At 41.1% G+C, this 20831-nt stretch overlaps 1 long non-coding RNA gene across 3 annotated transcripts in view; it reads right to left on the reverse strand.

The window, feature by feature from the left end:
• Positions 1-20831, reverse strand: part of LOC106727655 — a 139727-nt gene that overhangs the window by 63252 nt on the left and 55644 nt on the right. The window contains exons 2-4 of one of the 3 annotated variants that reach the window (XR_001363893.1): positions 11013-11154; positions 8429-8606; positions 3929-4058 (exon numbers count right to left, since the gene is read on the reverse strand). This is a non-coding gene — a long non-coding RNA (uncharacterized LOC106727655). Of the gene's footprint in view, positions 1-3928; positions 4059-8428; positions 8607-11012; positions 11155-20831 lie in introns of those variants that run through there. The other 2 variants (XR_001363895.1, XR_001363894.1) reach the window with 2 other exon arrangements.

A 20831-nucleotide genomic window follows, 5' to 3' on the forward strand; every position in this document is an offset into this window, starting at 1 on the left:
CTTTATTAAATGAGAGGGGAACTGAGTAGAGTATAAGAATAAAAAAATCCGGATTCTGGTTCTAGCTGTGCCATTCACTTTGAATATGAGGTAAACTCAGATTCCTCATCTCTGAAATAAGATAATAGTAATATATGTCTGGCTTACCTCCCAGCGCGGTGCAAGTGTCAGATGAGCTAATACATATGAAGGCCCTTTGAGAACAGAGGAAGTATTTTAAATGACCATTCTTCTAAGTCCCTAACCCCTTCCTCTAAGTGCATGTACCCGGTAAAGCACATGTAATATTATCAAGAGAAGTCTTCCATAGTGTGTTCCCGGGGACATGTGTTCCTCCCTTCCCCAGGAGAAGCTAGCTGGCTGGCTTCCTGGGCCTGAATGGGACACTTACTCTGCTGCATCGACTGGGTCCAGGGTCAGCCCCTCAGCTGTGCAGCCTCAGAAACTCGATCTTGGCAGAGGCTCTGAGTTGATCAGACTCAGGGATGCTGACTCATACTCAGTCACAAGAGACTGATATATAACCAGAATGCCAGTTGATTAATTTACCGTGAGAAACATTTGACCTGATCTGCCCCTTTTCTCCATTTATACCAGTTGTGAGGGGAGAGAGATTATCAGAAGGTTGCTCAGTGAGCAGGGGACTTTGACAAGGGGAGTTAGACCATTCAGATGCTTAACATCAGGCTCTGCTCATCAGCTCTGCTATCTTCTCAACAGGAATCTGCTCTCCAGATGGTCTAGATGTTTCTGGCAGGGAACCCAATTCCAGAATCCTGTTTGCATGAGCCAGAATGTACCAGATGTGCCCTTTTGCCCACATTCCCTTGGCTGGCCAACCCTTTTCTGACCTACACATTTGCTTTTTATGTGTAAATCCTTCCAGACCTCTTCCAGTCTAACTGTGGTTCCCAAAGCCAGTCTTCTGGCCAGGGTGGGGCTGATTGCCACAAAAGTACCTGGAGGGTTTACAAAGAAATGGGAATCTTTTTTGGGGTTTAGGAGTCTGAATGTTTACAGGGAGCACAAGTGACTCTGATCATTAGCTAAGTTGGGGAACCACTGATATAAAAGTTTTATTTGGCTAAGAATTGTACTGTTGCTTTAAGATGACGTTACATATTCTGATCTGATCCATTATGGATTGATTGTATAGATTAACTTTCAGAATAAAACATTATTTCTTAGTTCTTAAGGGCCTATCACTGTTGCATCATTGAACCAATTCTCGCCCCTCTCTTCTTCCTTCCCTTCCTCTCTCGCTCCCTCCCTTCCTTCTATCCTTCCATAAATATTTATAAATACCTAATGCATAAGGAAGCTTAACTAGAGAAGGTTGTGGCAATCAACACTCCCAGTGCCAAAAGCAAAAGCTGCTTTTAGATGCTAATAGACTTTGAGGATTAGGACACATAATCCTGGTGCTTCAAGGCCAGCCAATAAAGCCAAGGCCTGACATTGAACAATCTAGAGACAAATTCCCTGTGGTAAGTAACCCTGGGTCTTGGCATACTTCCTGAGCTGATGTCCTCTAGGAAACAACCTTATGCTCACCAGTGGCCTTGAGGGAAACTACATGTCCCCATTTGTTTCACGGCAAGGAAAACGGCTGCTTTTCCCTCAAACATGTTCCCGTCTCACTAGTACCTGGCAGTGGCTTGCTTCCAGCAGAGTGCCCAAATCAGTGGAACCAAGTAAGCATCCTCTAAGGAGGGGGCCAATGTGGGATTGGCATCCCAATATACTAGGCACTGTGCTTTCATAGTTGGTATGTCTTATGCATCATAAAAACTACTAATAAGGGGTAAATAACCCCATTTGCCAAATAAAGAAATTGAGGCTCAAAGAGGTCAATTTGCTAAAGTTACTTGCAAGCAGTAAGTGGTAGAATTGGGATTTGAATCTAAGCCCATTCAGTTCCCAAGTTTTATGTTGATTTTTTCCCATGATCCTTTGCTGCTTAGTAAACAGGAGCTTTAGAAGTGGGAAGTTTTGTGTGTGTGTGTGTGTGTGTGTGTGTGTGTGTGTGTGTGTTATTGATTTCAGAGAGAGGAAAGGTGAGGGAGAGATAGAAACATCAGTGATGAGAGAGATGCAGGCCCCCTACTGGGGATTGAGCCTGCAACCCAGGCACGTGCCCTGACCAGGAATCGAACCTGTGACCTCTTGGTGCATGGGTTGACATTCAACCGCTGGGCCACACCAGCTGGGCTGAAAATTTTTTTAGATAAAGGCACCTAATCTACTTAAGAGGTATTTTCAAATAATCATAGTGTTCTTATTTTTGCACACTTCTTACAATCACCAATTTGTAGTTTCTAGCTTCTTTCTGGGAAAGTTTTCAATAACCAAAGTTAGTAAACTCCTATTTATAGGGGACCTAAGTTATATTTCCCTTCTGCCATTACCTTTTTGTATTTACTGGGTAAACCCAGCATTTAAAAAGCTATTTGGTAGTATGAACAGAGGAAAGAACAGAGGCAAGTTTTAATTTAAGTAGTGACTATGGATTAATTCCCTGAGAGTGACAACTATTTTTATCAAGATAAGTATTTATCTTAATAAAAGGTTATTCTTACAGTTCTCGTCCATTTCCAGACATCTTGAATCCACCAAAGGGACACTGGGCAGACACCATGCTATAGCAATTCACCCTGGAAAGAAAAAAAAAGTATATTATAGATCATAATGAACCAATGAAATAACCCCTAAATCTGGAATTTTAGAAATTCAGCGAGTTCTTTAAAAATTCCATTAATTTCAATATAACATATTCATTGCAATAAGTATAAATCAGCAATTTTCATCTCATGGCATACATAAATTATTAAAATTCTATGGCACACCAAAACACACAGGTATAATTTACTCACACTGGATGGTTGTTGTGTTGGCTATTGTATTTTTTTTTTTTTTTTTACAATCTAAGGGAAAAGAGGTAAGTGCCCCAGACTAAATAGTTAGGTACTGCATGTTTTAAAAATTCCTGTGGCACACTGGTTGAAAATTGCTGCCCTGGCCATAAAATGGTTTCTTTTCCTTAGTTTTATTAGTAAGCTTTGTTTTCCTCGACCCTTTAATACAGTTCCTCATGTTGTGGTGACCCCCAACCATAAAATTATTTTGGTTGCTACTTCATAACTGTAATGTTGCTACTGTTATGAATCGTAATGTAAATATCTGATATGTAGGATGTATTTAGGCGACCCCTGTGAAAGGGTCGTTTGACCCCCAAAGGGTCGCGACCCACAGGTTGAGAACCGCTGGTCTAGGAGGCGTTATAAACATATCATCAGCCTCATCCAGCCCCAAGGGGTGATATCTGGATCAGAGTACAAGAGGGTCCAATCCTGGGACCAGGGACAGAAGACTAGGGAGGAAGGTGCAGGTAGGGCCTCCATTTTCTTCTGTGTTGTTTTTTTCCCCCCCTTGCTCACTTCCCACATTAAAGAGGCCCCTTTTTCTTCTTTGTGTGCCTTATGTCTTCTTCAGGTGGGTTGGAGAGAATTTCAAAAAGCTGTCTATAAATTGCTCAAACTAATTTAGAAGTCATTCTGCATTGTGTATCCAAGCCTACACTTTCAATAATGTCAGAAAAGTTTGCTTCATTTTGGCAATGCAGCAACGAATTAAATGCCATTTTTACTAAACCTACAATGACACAAAGCTGGAAAATATAGCTACAGAACTAAAACAAATTCAGAATTGTCTAGACACTCTGGAGTGTCTTGTCTAACTCAATAAAATGAAATATATCAGAGATAATTGCAGAATTCTAAATTTAGGGTAAAAAAAGAAAACCAGCTGTTCAGGACGGATGAGTTACCTGGACAATGTTTGTTCATATGGAAGAACTGGGGACTTTAATTAATTACAGGTTGAATATTTTGCAACACTATGATGTGTCTGCTGAAAAAAACCTACCCAATCTTTGACTGCATGCAGGGAAGTGAGGTGGAGATCATAGGCAGCCCTGGTCCTCCGTGGGCTGTGGTTAGACCACACTGAAGTACTGGGTTCCGTGGTAGGTACCACAATTCTTGGGGGATATTGACCAACTAGAGCAAAGCAGATAGGATGGTGAGAATCAGGAAATCAGAGATAATTAATATAATAGCATTTAGCCTGGAGAAGAAAAAATAGTCAACCAAAGGAACACCATGTCACTGTAAATATTTTAAAGGCTCAAGTGTCACAGACAGAATAAGTTTGTCTTTCCCTGCCAAGATGCAGAGCTAGCGCAAGGAGTACAAGTTAAGAAGGCAGATGTCAGTTCAGCGTAAGAGCTATTCAACAGCTGAGCCATTGTCCTGGAGAGGGGGAGCTCCCAGAGTCTAGAAAGTACTATGGCTTGGAGAAGAACTTGACAGTGGGCAGCGATGAGAAGTGGGAGAGCATTACTTGTTTTATTTATACTCCCCTATCATTGGTCGGCAAACTGCGGCTCGCGAGCCGCAGTTTGCCGACCACTGCAGACCAAAGGAGCCACCATTGTCTCTGTTTTCCCCCAATTGGATTCATTTAGCTGATTTCACCTGATATTTCTTCCCCCCACCCCCACCCCCCTTGGGCCTCGACTTGGGAGCCATTGACATCAGCTGGAAGATCATGTTCTCTAGCTTCTGAGCAGGGACCATCACTTTGGAAAACCTGAGCCCCTTAGAAATTCTTCCCACAATGAAACTCAAGCTCTTGTACTCATCCATTTGCTTATTATCAGAAAGTCTCACTTTGCTTTTTGAACATAATATTAAGCAATTATTGTTTCTGCTGCAAAAATATTCTTCTTCCATATATTGTACTTTTATTTTTGCAGCAGAAATAATTGCTGCAGAAATAGTTTTATTTGGTAATTTCTAGACATTTTTCTTCCCTGCTCTTAAAAGTAATGACTAGAACTTTGATAACATAATGATTTTAATAATAATTAAATTTATTACACAAAGGGGGGGAAAAGATGAACAGGACGTTTTTGCTCTAAGGTTTGCTTGCACAGTTAAAACTTCTCCCTGCAAGGCACAGCCATACAGCCCTGAAAGAGACTGATCACCATGCATTCATCACCCCTTACCTACAGCTTATTCCATTGAGAAAGACAGGTAGCCTCGTTCTTAAAATCCTTGATGCAGGAGCTTAGGAGATTTATAGCTCAAATTGTTTTTTTTAGGAGGATACAAGACGGGCTTCAAAATCTCTTAGAATAAAATAACAAAAACAAAACAACAAATACTTTCATAGTGCTTCCTATATGCCAGGCACTCTTTAAGCATTTCCATAATATAATTTATTTAATCTTCACAATAACCCTGTGGTAGGTGCTATTGTTATCTCCATTTTATAAACTGAGAAAATATGGCATAGAGAAGTTACGTAACTTGCCCTGGGTCACAGAGTTAGCAAGGCGAGAGGCTAGGAAGTTGAGCTCATGAGCTCTCACTCCAGAATCCAGGCTCTTAACCACCATGCTATATATACCACCATACCACATACTCTCTCATATTTAGAACAGTACAACTCCTTAAGATAAATCCATGACTAAAGTTTCTAGTCTCAACATCTATCACCTTTTTTAAATGCATGTACTTTTTCCATTATAAAAATAATGGTGTAGTAGCTAAGAATCCTGACTTTAATGTCAGATAAACCTGGACTCAGATGCAAGTTACTCAATGATAAGTTACTTAATTTCTTTAGTTTCCTTATATGTGAATCCATAGATTTGTAAAGAGGATTAAGTGAGATAAAACATGGAATGTGCTTAAGCAGGGTGCCTGGCCCAGAATCAGTGCTCAGGAATATTACCATCTGTTACCATGTATTATAATCAAAGAAAATATGGGAAGCCTGAGAGCAGCAATAAGGAAACACCAATAGTTCCACCACCTGAACTGCTTTTGAACTGGTTTTCCTTTTGTCTTTTACCTTTGTGTAAGAGAAAGTAATGTCTTGCTGTTGTTTATAATTCTGAGAGGGAGTCCTGGTAGCCAGAATGTCCTCTGTTTGCCGAGTCATGACAGGTGGTGGGGATAAAATATGGAGGTAAACATTGGGGTGTATGCGTGTGCATAATTGCTCTGCGTGATACAGAAAGGCAAGTGAGAATCCCAAGGGAGAAATGATGTAATCTCTGGGTTAGATTTTCTGAGCAGTCCCTGTTAAAGGCAGAGAAGGAAGCCATTCAGGGCCCACATTTTAGAGTTAGAGCTGTCCCAGTGATGTCTTTTATACCAGCTCCCAATTTGTTGACAGTATTGATGAATCTCTGAGAGCTGAGCCTGGGGCACTCGTGCAGAGAGACGTTCATCTAGCCCTCCATCCCCTCCAAGTCGTTCTTCTCTGACTCATTCTTTTCAGGTGCAGCCAAGGGGTTCTCTCCCATGGTTTCCTATCTCAACGTGGGCTCTTATGGAAGTGGGAGCACACCTGAGCCAACTTAAATCACATTAGTCAACTGTCCTTGAAAGCTTTAGTAGTAGGGAATGTGGACCAGGAAGAGCATTTCCTCAGGGGCTTGGGTTAAGGATAGCACCAGGATCCAGGGAGAAAATATTTGACCAGGCTCATTTATAATCACAAGCTAATGTTGCTCAGAGATAGCCTAGGGAAGAATGTTACTTACCACTAAAACCCAGGCACCAATGCTGTTATTTAATAATTTACCTTTTTTTAAAATTTATATTCACTAGTTGGATATTTTAAATTGGTTTAAAAGTTATCACTTATCCAGTAAGTAAATCTGGACTCTCAAGATTGCAGTGCTGTGTGTTGCCAGAATCATAACTCAACAAGAAAGATTAATGGGTAAAAATAATAAAATAAGAATAAGGGTGCCCAGCTGGTGTTGCTCAGTGGGTGAGCATTGACCTATGAACCACGAGGTCACGGTTTAATTCCCAGTCAGGGTAGATGCTCAGGCTCAATCCCCAGTGGAGGACAGGGGGGCATGTAGGAGGCAGCCAATCAAATATTCTCTCTCATCATTGATGTTTCTTTCTCTCTCTCCTTCTCTCTTCCTCTCTGAAATCAATCAAAACACATTTTTTAAAAAAATGGAATAAGGGCCTCTCTATTTCTATGGCTAACCTTTGGGGGAAAATTCATACAACCAAAATCTTCTTCATTAGCCACCTGTGGATAGATTTTTCAGCTGGGTCTAATCAGCCATGATTACTCCTTGCTGGCACTATAGTGAACTATTTACTCAGTTTGATAAAGTCTGTTGGGAAGGGGAAAAACATCTTGAAATTTAAGATAAATTTGAGCCCATTCTAGAGGATGTGCTCAAAGAATTTATTTATTTATTTATTTATTTATCTATCTATTTATTTATTTTGTTGATGTTGTTAATCCTCACCCAAGGATATTTTTCCATTCATTTTTAGAAAGAGTGGAAGGGACTGGGAGAAACAGAGAGAGAAAAACACATCAATATGAGAGACATCAATTGGTTACCTCCCACACACACCTGGACCAGAGCCAGGGATGGAAGTCTGCAGTGGAGATACGTGCCCTTGTCTGAAATCGAACCCGAGACCCTTCAGTCTGAGGGCTGACGCTCTATCCACTGAGCAAAACTGGCCAGGGCTCAAAGAAATCCTACACGTAAATCTTCAAGAAAGAAATATTACATGTAAATCTTCTGTTAAGCAGTTATTAGATATCTATCTATTATTTATTTTGTTGATGTTGTTAATCCTCACCCAAGGATATTTTTCCATTCATTTTTAGAAAGAGTGGAAGGGACTGGGAGAAACAGAGAGAGAAAAACACATCAATATGAGAGACATCAATTGGTTACCTCCCACACACACCTGGACCAGAGCCAGGGATGGAAGTCTGCAGTGGAGATACGTGCCCTTGTCTGAAATCGAACCCGAGACCCTTCAGTCTGAGGGCTGACGCTCTATCCACTGAGCAAAACTGGCCAGGGCTCAAAGAAATCCTACACGTAAATCTTCAAGAAAGAAATATTACATGTAAATCTTCTGTTAAGCAGTTATTAGAAAGTTGGCCAGGGTGAGCCCTAGCCAGGTGCACAAACTAAATTGAGGAGGAGTGAGGGGTGGGGTTTAGAACGATCAGCAGGTTCCAGGCAGAGCTGGGCCCTTTCAGGGAATGCCACTGGAAAAAATAACAAAGGTAAGAGGAAAGGGGCCCAGCCCTGGGAGTCCAGAAACTAAAACCCAAGAAGTCCAGGGGGTGAGGTTCTGGCCTTGTCAAGGCACCAATGAGAAGGCATGGGGTGCATGGAGAGGCCTGGGAAACCCCAAGTAACTAAAGATCCAGACTTAGGAGAACCATTAGCGAATCCAAAGAGGGCGTTCTCTGAAAGCATTTCACAGACATTGGGATCCTGTATCAGTAATTTTTAACATCAAGTAAAAAAAAAATCTAATAAAAGTGCGCCTTAAACAAGATGAACACATACCTTTCTCTCAAATAACGTGAAGTTGGGAAGTTGGTAGTCCAGAGCTGGTATAGTAGCATCAAAATATCATGGATGTCCCCGCCTTATTCTTCCAGCTGCCAACATCCTTCATTTGTAGTTTCCATCTTCAAGATTACCTCCTGGTCACGGGTGGTTTCTGCAGCTCCAGCCATCACATCTACCACACAGGTAGGAGCAAGGAGGAAGTGGGGAGAGCAAACACATGGAGTGAGCCAGTATGTTTCAAAGAGCATTCCTTGCAATATGCCGTCCTGTGACTTCTGCTTACATCTTTTCACCAAATCTGTTTCACATAATCAATCCTAATTAAAAGAGGGGCTGCAGACACATCGTTTTTAAGCTTCACACTGAGTTGCTTTAAGTAAAATTGGAGTTCTTTTAGTAAAGTAAAAGGGAATATAAATATTAAATAGTTAAGTAGTGGTCTATGCCACAACCCCCGCAACCACAGAATGACAAAAGTAATTTTCCACTCCCCAAATCATGTGCTGGGTGAGGCTCTCGATGTATTGGTGCTCTCTGGATGTGCTTCCACCAATTCTGAGGAAGAGCAAGACAGTTGTATAACTTATTCCAACACTTGGTTTCAGCTAAGTCAGGCTAAGGACAGATAACAATGACATTTAAAAGGAATGCCTAGGAGAACAGCCTGGAGGAAGTATAGCATATGATTACGGTGGTGGGAAAAGTGATGGGATCATGACTTTTCTAGTTTGCTGTTGGCATTTGTTTTCTTTTCTTTTTTTTAAATAGAGGATTTTCTGTTTTCCTATTTTAAGACTTCTCATAGAAGGAAGGCATTTGGGTCAGCCTACTTAAAGTAAGACATATGCCCAATGTGCAAAGTAGGTCAAAAGGCCACAAAATGTGTTTAGGAAACAAACCAGGGCATTGGTGGCCCTTGTATAAACATATTGTGTGTGTGTCGTACTCAGTTCCGTGTCAAAAGGTGCGCCTTAGTGAACTGGCAGAGGCCCCAGGAGGAAAAATTAAAAGAGAGCTGCCCCGGGGAAAGTTATTGAAGAGCAAAATAGGAGGCCGGTGGGAAGGGACCTGTGTTCTAGTCTTTTCACCACTCCTGCCTTTAAGCAGCTGCATAATCCTGGGAAAATTAACCAATGTTGTCCTGGATTTCTTACCTATAAGATGAGAGAATAGCACAGGATGGTCATTAAAATTCTCTCAGTCCTAAACAGTTTTATTTTCTGTGATTGTTGAACCCAGAGAGAAAACTATGAAATATGTATAAAGGAGGGGAGGGTAAGGAGGAAAGAAACTAAATAAGTAGCCTAATATGTGAAGAGGTTTAGCCAAGAGTAAAAAGCCTTGGAAGAGGAACATGAAAAATAGGAAGCCATTTGAGGGCGATTTTAGATGCGTGGTGGCCCTTTGGGTTGGGGGATTTCACATACCCCATCGATGAATTAAACATGTTGATTGCAACTCTAGCATCAGGAGGAAATCCCCATGTGCATCTGATTGCAGCCACCCAATTAAAATTCCTGAAAAATGTAATTACTTTTATAACTACCTAAATCAATGAGATGGACTAATTCCCTTAGAAAGTTTTTAACTCAATTATTTTTACAAGGTTTTAATTCCTCAATTCTCTTAACCTTGCCATATAGCTTTCCACAAGTCTTTTCCTCTTTAAATTTAGTGGTCAGTTTATTTCACTTTCTGAGTGCTTTTTAATTGAAAAAGTACCTATGTACTCTTAATTGGAAAATTAAGAGTGTGCATCTGTGTCTGCATGCACACAAGCACAAGATTGCTATGGTTCTTCTAAAATATTTTCCTGGAAAATACCTTATAGTCTAATATACTGCTCTAATGAGATTGTTTTTCAAATGCAAATAGAGTCCTGAATTCTGCAGAAGAAATGGAGCTTCTCTCTCTGCTCCATTTACAATTATCACACTAATTACAATTATTTTATAATAGCTCTTCCTTGAGCAAAGCTTTGCTGTTCTTCCTGCCACCAGCAACTTGAAAATAAGGAGGTCAAGTCTATTTCCTGGGTTGGTGGAGGAAGTCAATGAGCAGAATGTTAAAGAAGAGGAAACAGAAGAGTGTAAATTTAGCCCCAATTTGGTAGAAATCCAGGCTCTTCACCTTCGCTGTGGCCTCAGTGCAGCCTCCACTCTTTGGTCCCTAAGGCTGAGCCTTCAGGATTGCTTTGATAAGGTTGGGGGTTCCAAGGCCTCTGCTCCCAGTCTCTGCTTTCAAAACTTCCCTTCACTGCAGTATAGACACTCCTTCCCCTCCTTGTTCCTCCTTCTTACTCCCCAGATCCAGAGAAAGAGGTGCCTCCGTGTAAAGTTAATTTCTGTAATGCACACGCCTCCAAAGTTCTCAGAGACCTTTCCTCTGGGCTCCCCAGCTCTTATCAGGGCCCGACTCAGCACACTGTTGGAGACTAAAGCAAACCTGAGGCAGAAAATTCTAAAGGGCAAGGTAGCACTTCACTGAAGTTTCTGAAGGAGATGGAAAGGGGATACCCAACACTTCTTTAAAGTATTTTATAAAGTTCTCTCCTTTCCAAATTTCACGTCCTTCTTACCTCCATCTCCTCCCTCTGCTTCCCACTCCCCGACCTTTCTCTCTGGGAGTTAACTTCACCTCCTGGAGCCATTTGTCTTCCATCACCTTTTCCAGCGACCCTCTCCCTTCCTCACCAAGGGGCAACAAGGAACAATGCTTAGCTGCCAAAGAAAAATTTCTTTCTCTTTAGAGCTCAGGGGACTGGGTGATATTCATCATTCAACATTACAAAATAGGGACAAGAATCACACTTCATAGAGGTGTTGTGAGAATTAAATGAGATAATATAGGTGAAGTTCTTAGAACAGTGACTGCTATTCATCTGCACAGAGTGCTGTTGACCGAATGCCTTCTTTTGGTGCCTTTCGGATCTGCCTCAGCTTTCTAGCCAAGGCCACATCCAGGACACCCCCAAACTAAAGACATAATGGGTGGTCCTACTGCCTGGTTATTTCTGTTCAACATGGTATTCCTCTAATGGGCAATCTTTGTTCCTACGTCCCTCTTGGACTGGCTGAGCCTTTGACAGATCTGCATTGCGGACGGAGGCTCTTCCTGCCCAAGTCTGCTTCCTCTGCCCTTAACATTTCTCAGGCATTGACCCCTATAAATTTCTTATGCTTCTATTTCTGTCTTTGCATCTGCTCCCTGGAAAACCCAAATGACACATAGTACTTATCATTACTTAAACTTATATATTTATTTGTGTAATATCTAATTAATGTTTGCAGCACACTGAAAAATTCATGAGGAAAGGGGGCCACCCCTACACTTGAAATTATATTCTTAGTTATCTTCCAAAAATACACAAAGCCCTCAAAAAATATCTGTGGCAAGAAAATTAACTTTTACATGCATTATCTCACTAATCCTTTGAGAGAATTTCCATTATTGTGCCATTTTGAAGGTGAGAAAACTGAATGAGTGAGATTAACTTGCCCAACTTTGATATCAGGTGTGTTTGATATCAAAGATCTGAACCTCTACTCAGTGCTCTTCCTGGACAGGTGAAAAAGAGGATGAAATGACTTTTCAACTAGGACCCCTGGGTTTTCACCTTTCTGGTTCTTATTCCTACAAATATAGTGAGCTTGATTTGAAAAGGGATCTTACCTAATTAATTTTTTGTGTTTCTAATAGTGCCTGGTACATAAAAATGCTCACTCCATGTGTAGTAAAGTGGATGGGCAGTGGAGGGCAGGGATGATGCTTTAAGAAGATGATTTCTGCTGCCTCTATAGATGCCAGTAGAGGAGTATGAGTCAACTCTGTGGATTATCAAGAGGAATGGAAGCCCAGGACTCTGGAGCACAGCTTTCTCTAACCATAATTCTCCTGCCCCCATGTCTGAGTCAATAGGGCAGCGGCCTCTGTAAAGTTTCCATTCGTACTGCAAAGAGAATCAGTGCATCTGAGAGCCAATCATTTTCCCTCTTGCCTTCAGAGTTGTGATGTATTTCATGCAGCTAAGAATGAATTATTGCAGCAGAGCCTGGAAGGAACCTTAGAAAAAGATTTAGCCTATTTTTTGGGGGGGTGGGGAGGAGAAATTGAGGCCGAGGGAGAGAAAGCGACTTATCTAAGTAGCCGAGGTGGAACTGGAACAAGATCTCATGCCTCTGCATTCCTGACTCCCAGCCTGCAGAGGAAACTGAAGCTCTTTATTTTGTTTCCTAGCAGGAAAGCTAAATGTTGCTTCAGAGAGAGTCACAACCACATTTTGCTGGGATGTGGCCCAGGGGGAGAGGATTGGGCTGGTGAGGGGAGGAGGTGAACAGAATAGCAGTACTATGCAGGAATCAGTGTTTCCTAGACAATTCTGACTTCTGAAAATGAGACATACTCACTGGAAATAGAGTCATAACTGCTGGACTACAGAACTGCCTAATCTAGTTTGATGTTAGTGTTGGAAAGTCTGACCAAATTTGAGTTCTCCTGCATGACTTTCTCAAATCCTTAATAGTTCTAGCCCAAAACAATGCCTGCTTTCTTCCAAGGAGCTCTTGCCACTACACTGACATTGTCTCTGTGTGAATATTTGTACCTCCCTGGTGTTATTTCCGTCTTTTAAATGAGAAAAGGAGGTAAAAGTAGGTCTTGCCATAGGTCAAGCCCTCTCAACATTAGGACCAATCTCTCTTTGTTTACAAGGGTCAAAGGGATTCTCAGATCCGATAGATCAGGTAGCCCCAGTTCTCTCCCAGCCACTGGTCCTCCCTGGTGCCTGTCAGCCTGCCAAGAGCCAGTGCTGCAGCTCTCTTAGTGCCCATCATTATCCTGGTTGGCAAGGAGGCCCTGCTGGGTTTGGAGAGGGCCAGAGAATAGGGCCACAAATGGAAGGCCACAGAGAAGAAATGAAGGAAAAAAAATCCTGGGGAAATGCATCAAACAGTGCTGAGAGCAAAACTCTGGCTATGGACTGAGGATTGGCAAAAAAAGTGAAATAGCCCTGGTCAAGGTCAGAGCAGTGAGGACATCCTCAAGTTGGAAACCGAAATCAATTCTTCTTTCCTTTCAGCCTGGCAGCTGCATCTGCTGGGTGCCTAGGAAGCTGGAGCACGGAGGGACAGTCCTGGCAGCAGCCCCAGGGAAAGGCAAAAGGGCCCACAGGCACATGGCTGGAGCCAGGAAGGAGCTCATTCTCTGACCCTTGTCATGGGCCCCCTGCTAATAAAGGCAGAGCCACTCCATGGCCTGTGAAGGGCACCGTGGGAGTGTCTATTCTTGTGGGTTCCCATTTCCAGCATGATTAGTTTTTCATACATTTGTTTTTTAAATCTAGGAATCCTATGTCCTTGTAGCTAAAGCCTTGTTGTGATGAGAGTCAGGGTAAGAAGAGACGGTTCCTCAATTATAAAGTTTAAGATTCAGGGCAGTGAAGCTGCTGCATTTCTTGCCAGAATCAGTTCTTGCCAAGACAGGTCCAAGTGTTTTGGATCAATGAAGCAGGAGGAAGGGAGGTGGAGAATATGGGAAAAGAACACCCCTTGCTCTCTCTTCTGCTTCACCTCTTGGTGGAGTGCATAAAGGTGGATGTAATTTACAGCTGAGGAGTCGGGGAGGGAAAATAATATGGCCAGAACAACGTCATCTGGAGACAGATCTGACTGCCTCTATAACGGAGAATAATGAGAAAAGATGTGATGAACACTTATTGAGCACCTATCAGGTGCCAGGCATTATGCTGGGCACTGGGCATTCAGAAGCTAACAAGATATACCACTATGGGGTTCACATTCTAGAAGAGGAGGAGATAGATATGCTCACAGACAATCTCAAAACAAGGCATAATGTAATAGGTTCAATCAAGATGCAAGCTGCATGCTACAGAAGACAGAAGAGGTGAGAATAATTCCATCTAGAAGATCACCTGTTGGAGGAGGTGATATTTGATCTGAAATTCAAAAGATGATTTTCTTTTCCTTTGCTTTGTGCATCAATGTTTTGCTTATTCAAATAAATAAATGTATTAGCTTAAGAAAATGAAATATCTCCATGTTGCACTCTAACAACAGCAGCAACAATATGTGTGGTGGGTAGCACTTGGGGACATTATCACCACCTGTCAGAGCTAAGGTTCCCACTCAATTGCCAATAGCCATGAAACAAGGGAATGCAGATTCTGGGAAGAACCCAACAAAGTACAATAAGAAACAGGAACTTCTCCGGGGCAATTGATAACACATTACTTAAGAAAGCAATATTGTCCTTCCCCAATAATATGCAGCTATTGCATCCTGTGGCCACAGCTTAAATCATATTTGTGACTCACTGTTATTTTTTTAAAAAAATATTTTTATTGATTTCAGAGAGGAAGGGAGAGGGAGAGAGACACAGAAACATCAATGATGAGAAAGAATCATCGATCAACAGCCTCCTGCATGCCCCCTACTGGGGATAGGGCCTGCAACCAGGCATGTGCCCTTGACTGGAAGTGAACCCAGGACCCTTCAGTCAGCAGGCCGATGCTCTATCCACTGAGCGAAACCCGCTAGGGATCACTGTTATTTTTCATGTGAAATTGCTTTAAGAACATAGCAAGTAGTCAAGTCAGAGATTGAAACACCTCACCCAGGTGTTTTAACCAGAGGTCAGCAAACATTTTCTGTAAAGGCCTAGATAGCAAATACTTTCATCTCTGCAGGTCACATGGCCTCTGTTACAACTACCCAACTCTGCCATTACATCATGGAAAGCAGCCATAGGCAATATGTAAATGATGAGTGTGGCTGTGTTCTAATAAAACTTTATTTACAAAAGCAGTGACCTGGGTTTGGTTCTAGGGCCATCGTTTGTTGAACCCCTGCTTTCAACCATCAGTTTAACCTGACTCTCCTCAACCCTGCTGCCCTCCCACTTCTGTAACATGAAGGCAGTGGAGGTATCCATTAAGAGCCTCACTCTTCTTTCACGCACACACCATTTCATTTCCTGATTCATCGTTTTCTCTTTACATTTTAAAATAAAAACATTCCATCCCTACTTTCTAACCTATATTTCCATCTCCATTTTTTTCTACGTCTAGCCAGGCATATCTTAATAGTTACATAGACTAATCTCATCCTTAGCAACAATCGTGGCTAACCTGCCCTGGAAACAGAATTTCTAGAGCTCTATCCGGTGGAGCACAGGTTGCTAGTTGTAGACCTCAATATCAATTCTACTTTTTCCTTAGTAATATAACTCCCAATATTTATCTAGGCTTATAGCCACCTGGAATATAGTCATTTCCCGGTCGCTTTGTAGCCGAGTATGACCAGGTGATTAAGTTCTAACTAATGTGACATAAACACATATGGTGCAGAGCCTCCCAGGAAACCATTTTAGAAGGCAGCTGGTGGGTGTCCTCTCCCATTCTTCATCTTTTTCTCCACGATGCTATGTGGGAAAATGGTGTGATGACTGAACTCCAGCTGCCCTCTTGGACCTTGAGGACAAGGAGTCTGTCATAAGGATGTCAAAACAGTGAGCTGGAAGGAGCCTTAATACTTGAGGATTGTGGATCTCATACTAGCCTTGGACCAATTTTCGCCTGATAAAGAAATAAACTTCGACCTTGTTTAAGTCACTGTTACTTGAAGCCATGCTTAATCCTAACGAATTCATTCAGATGCTTTCAAATTCTAAATAAGGATGTTTATTTTTTTTTGAAATATAGCCTGAGATGAACTTCCTTGCGGTTTTTAAAATGACTATTTTTAAAAACAAACAATGATCATTTAAGATTTAAATTATTGAATATTTATGATTGCTAAATGTGACAAAAGAGTGAACGGGTGTCTATTTGACTTTACTAGAAGTTTCTACTGTAGCTTGTACACTTTCATGGCTTCTTAGGAATTCAAGTAACAAATAGAGACTACTGAAATACATTTACTAGCACATTAAGTAATCCTGTGATCTGAGAGCTACCTGGTTCTCTCAGCAACAATTGTTAAAGCAACAGGGCAAAGGTTATGCTCTGTGAGCAGGTTCAATTGCCACCATCAGGGTGTTTACACAGAGCAGTGCCTCTCGGGAGAACTGAGAGCAGTTTGCTCATTGCCTATTTGCACTCCAGGCTTGCAATTAATGCCTGTTCTCTGCCCACCCTCCCCCTGCAAGCTTTGCCCTTTAAGGCAGACTTCTGGTGCATGGGAGGATATATATGACAGGACCAGGGAATCCCATAGGTCCCCATTCTTTGGAGAGGAGCTTGTCCTTTGGTCACCAACCACACTGCCTGAGTTCTCACACTGTTGAGGGAGTTTGCTCTAAGGGGAGGCCCTACAGAGCAGTCCTCTTCTGCCTGATACTCCAACACCGAGCAGCGCAATTTATCTTCTCCTTTTTTGCATTTGGCGTGGCGTTCCCTGCCATGTGGATTTGTAAGACATAGGAAATATGCAAGAAAGTTAGATGCTGGCCCCATTTTTCTCTATCTTCCATTTGCAGGCAACCTGGAAACAAAGACTGCTGTGCTTTACTTAAGAAAATGAAAGTCACTAAACCACTGTTCTTTACTTTCATTGCTCAGAAATGCTCTAAGGCAGTGGCCACAAAGTTCCTGAAAGATTTGTTTTTCAGGGCCCAATGTATCCCAGCCCATGGCCTATCTTTCTAGCCTTTCCTCCTCAACCCTAAGGAGGGTTGTACTAAGATGGGGAGATGCTACTTACTGCTCCTCACCTTGATGCTAGACAGTGAGTGCCACACTTTCTTTGGGTTTTTTACTTGACACCCCATTCCTGGTACCAATTTCAGGTTTAGTGAATTTCTTGTTGCAAGGAACAAAGACAAATGAGGAGGGGTGGCTATTCTAAGGATACACTTGAACTGTAACTGAGCCTGTAAACCTGTGGGAGTCAATGCAGTCCCAGAGACATATGGTTCTATATAATGTTGTCTCTGCTACTTTCGTTTAGGGCTCCTGATTGGCTGTCTCTTCATTCATTCACCAAATATTTCTTGATCACTTACCATTGATCACTAGAGTGTTGGGTACTGCTCTAGGCACCAAGAATGCCACAGTGAACAAAACAGACAAAATCATGGAATTCAACAGATGATAAATGTGTAATGTCAAATAGCAATAAATGCTATGAAGACAAGTAAGTCAGGGTAAGAAGGTAGAGAGTAACATGGTGCTGTTTTAGGTAGAATGGCCAGAGGCAGCTCTGAGGAGGTAAAAAATTTGAGCAGAGACCTGAATGGACAGAGGGAGCCATGAGGAAAGGATGTTACTGAAGAGGAAACAGCAAGTGCAAAGACCTTAAGGCAAGATCAACACCGAAATCAGCTGTGGCTGAAGCGCTGGGAATAGGGAGGAAATTTGTAGATAATAGAGGGCTATCCATGAGCCAGATTATGTAGGGTCTGTAGGGCATGGTAAGAACAGTCATGATCAGATTCACAATTTTTTTTATGAAACATTATGATTTATTATCTTTCCTAAAAATGTATCTTTATTGTTAAAAGTATGTCTCCCCCCCCGCTTTTACCCCTTCCAACCTGCTTCTCCCCTTCCACCTTCCACTCCCCTCCCCCCCAGGCCTTCACAGCACTATTGCCTGTGTCCATGGGTTATGCATACATGCATGTAAGTTCTTTGGTTAATCTCTTCCTACCCCCTCTGCCTCCCCCACTTCCCTCTTAGATTCCTCAGTCTGTTCCATGCTTCCATGTCTCTGGATCTGTTTTGTTCTAAGTGTCATTCTGGCTATTGTATGGAGACTAGGATGTATGGGAGCAGGAGCGAAAGCAGAGAAGCCAGTCAGGAGGCTAATATAGCAAACAATCCAGAAGAGAGATGATGACACTAGTATGCTACTGCTCGGGAGGTAGGGAGAGGATGGATTGGGATAAATTTTGAAGAATTTGCTTGTGAATTGAATATTGCATATGAGGGGAAAGAAAAGAGATCAAAGATGACAATTTCGGGGGGGGGGCCTGAGAAACTGGTTTATTTTCTGAGAAGGAAAACATCAGGGGAAGAGTAAAACACAAGGATATCAACATTTTGACCATGGTAGATTTTATTCTCATATTGATGAGTTAATTTTAATCTCTGAAAGCATCTGTTACTTCTCAATAGCAATTCTGTAGCATTTAAAATAGCAAATTGAGGCACTGACCGGTTTGGCTCAGTGGATAGAGCATTGGCCTGCGGACTGAAGGGTCCCAGGTTCGATTCCGGTCAAGGGCATGTACCTTGGTTGCGGGCACATCCCCAGTAGGGGGTGTGCAGGAGGCAGCTGATCGATGTTTCTAACTCTTTATCCCTCTCCCTTCCTCTCTGTAAAAAAAAAAAAAATCAATAAAATAAATTAAAAAAAAATAGCAAATTGAGAATGTCAGTTGAGATACTTGTGGTAGAGCAGCAAAAACGATTTGGAGTTGGATAAGTCATAATTTTCATGATCCTTTGCAAGTTTAGTAAATAAAAACAGTTAAATAACACAGTAAATACTTGACTAGCACTTACTATATATCAGGCACTGTTGTAAATCCTATACATTCTAATCCTCAAATAAACCTGGGGGAAAACAGGCATAGAAATGTTCTTGACTTGCCATAGACCACACAGCCAGTGGTAACGCTAATGTAGAAACATATGTGGGGGTTCCAGGCTCATGCTCTTGGCCATTATGCTCTGCTATCATGTGGTTTTATAATTTAGTCTATTAATACAGTTTATTACATTGATCAATTTTCGCATCAAACTACCCATGCATTCCTGGGATTAATCCCACTTGCTTGTGATGTATGATTCTGTTTTCTGGTACTTTTAAGTTTTACATCTGCACTCATGAGGAATATTAGTACATAGTTTTCTTTTGGGGGAATTTTCCTTGGTATTAAGATACTACTGACCTCATAGAATCAATTGGAATGTATTTAATCCTCTTCTATTTTTTTGGAACAATTTGTGAAGGATTGGTGCAGGGCTTTTCTTGGGGGGAATTATCTGTTGCTAATTAAATTTCTTTACTTGTTATATATAGGTCTGTTCAGATTTTCTATTTCTCCTCAAGTCAGTTTTGGCAGTTTGTGTCTTACTAGGAATTTGTCCATTTTGATCTATATTATGTATTTTACTAGTATAGAATGGTTTATAGTATTCCTTTCTAATCCTTTTTATTTCTGTAAGGTCAGCAGTAATGGCCCCTCTCTTATTCCTGATTTTATTAACTTGCATAGTCCTGATTTTAGTAATTTGGATATTCTCTCTTTTTTTTTTTCTTGGTCAGTCTAACAAAAGGTTTGTCAATTTGTTGAATTTTTAAAAGAACCCACTTTTTAAAATGTATTTAATTTTAGAGAGAAAAGAAGAGAGAGAGACACACACAGAGAGAGAAATCAAGAGAGAGAGAGAGAGAGATCAATTTGTTGTTCCACTGAGAGATCAAGCGAGAGAGAGATCAATTTGTTGTTCCACTTACTTATGCATTCATTGATTGATTCTTATATGTGTCCTGACCAGAGATTGAACCCCGAACCTTGGCATATCGGGACAATGTTCCAACCAACTGAGCAACCCAGCCAGGGCCCAAACAATTAACTTTTAGCTGATTTTATGTATTTAGTTGATCTTATGTATTGTTTTTCTATTCTCTATTTAACTTACTCCTTTAAAAAAAAAACCCTGTATATTCAAATCCTATGCCCATTTTTAAATCAAATTGGTTTTTTTGCAATTGAGTTGTATACTTTGTATATTAGACCCTTATCAGATAAATGATTTGCAAATATTTTCTCCCATTCAGTAGCCTCCCTTCCCATTTGGTTGATGGTTTCCTTTGCTGGGCAAAACTTTTTAGTTTAATGTGTTCCTACTTATTTGTTTTCACTTTTGCTGCCTTTGCTTTCAATGTCAAATCCAAAAAATCATCACCAAGACAAAGGTCAGGGAGCTTACTGCCTATGTTTTCTTTCAGTAGTGTTTTGGTTTCAAGTCTTAAATTCATTTTGAGTTAATTTTTGCTTTGTTTTGATTTCATTTTATTGAGGTATAACATTATATTAGTTTTAAGTGTACAACATAATGATTTGATATTTGTATATATTGTGAAATGACCACCACAATAAGTCTAGTTAACATCTGTTACTATTTCTTCTCTAATCTTTATTATTTCCTTCCATTTGCTTGCTTTAGATTGAGTTTTTCTAGTTTCTTTAGGTAAAAGGTTTGACTTCTGATTTGTGGTCTTTTATCCCCTTTTCTTCAGCTCTATAGAGAAACTAGTGGCCCGGTGCATGGATTTGTGCACATTGAAAGGAAATTAGTTAGAAGAAAGATTCATGTGATAATTACATTACTGCAAAAAATTACATGTCAAAATAGTATATATAATATAGT

Source organism: Myotis brandtii, unplaced genomic scaffold, assembly GCF_000412655.1.
Source record: "Myotis brandtii unplaced genomic scaffold, ASM41265v1 scaffold46, whole genome shotgun sequence".
Taxonomy (NCBI): Eukaryota; Metazoa; Chordata; class Mammalia; order Chiroptera; family Vespertilionidae; genus Myotis; species Myotis brandtii.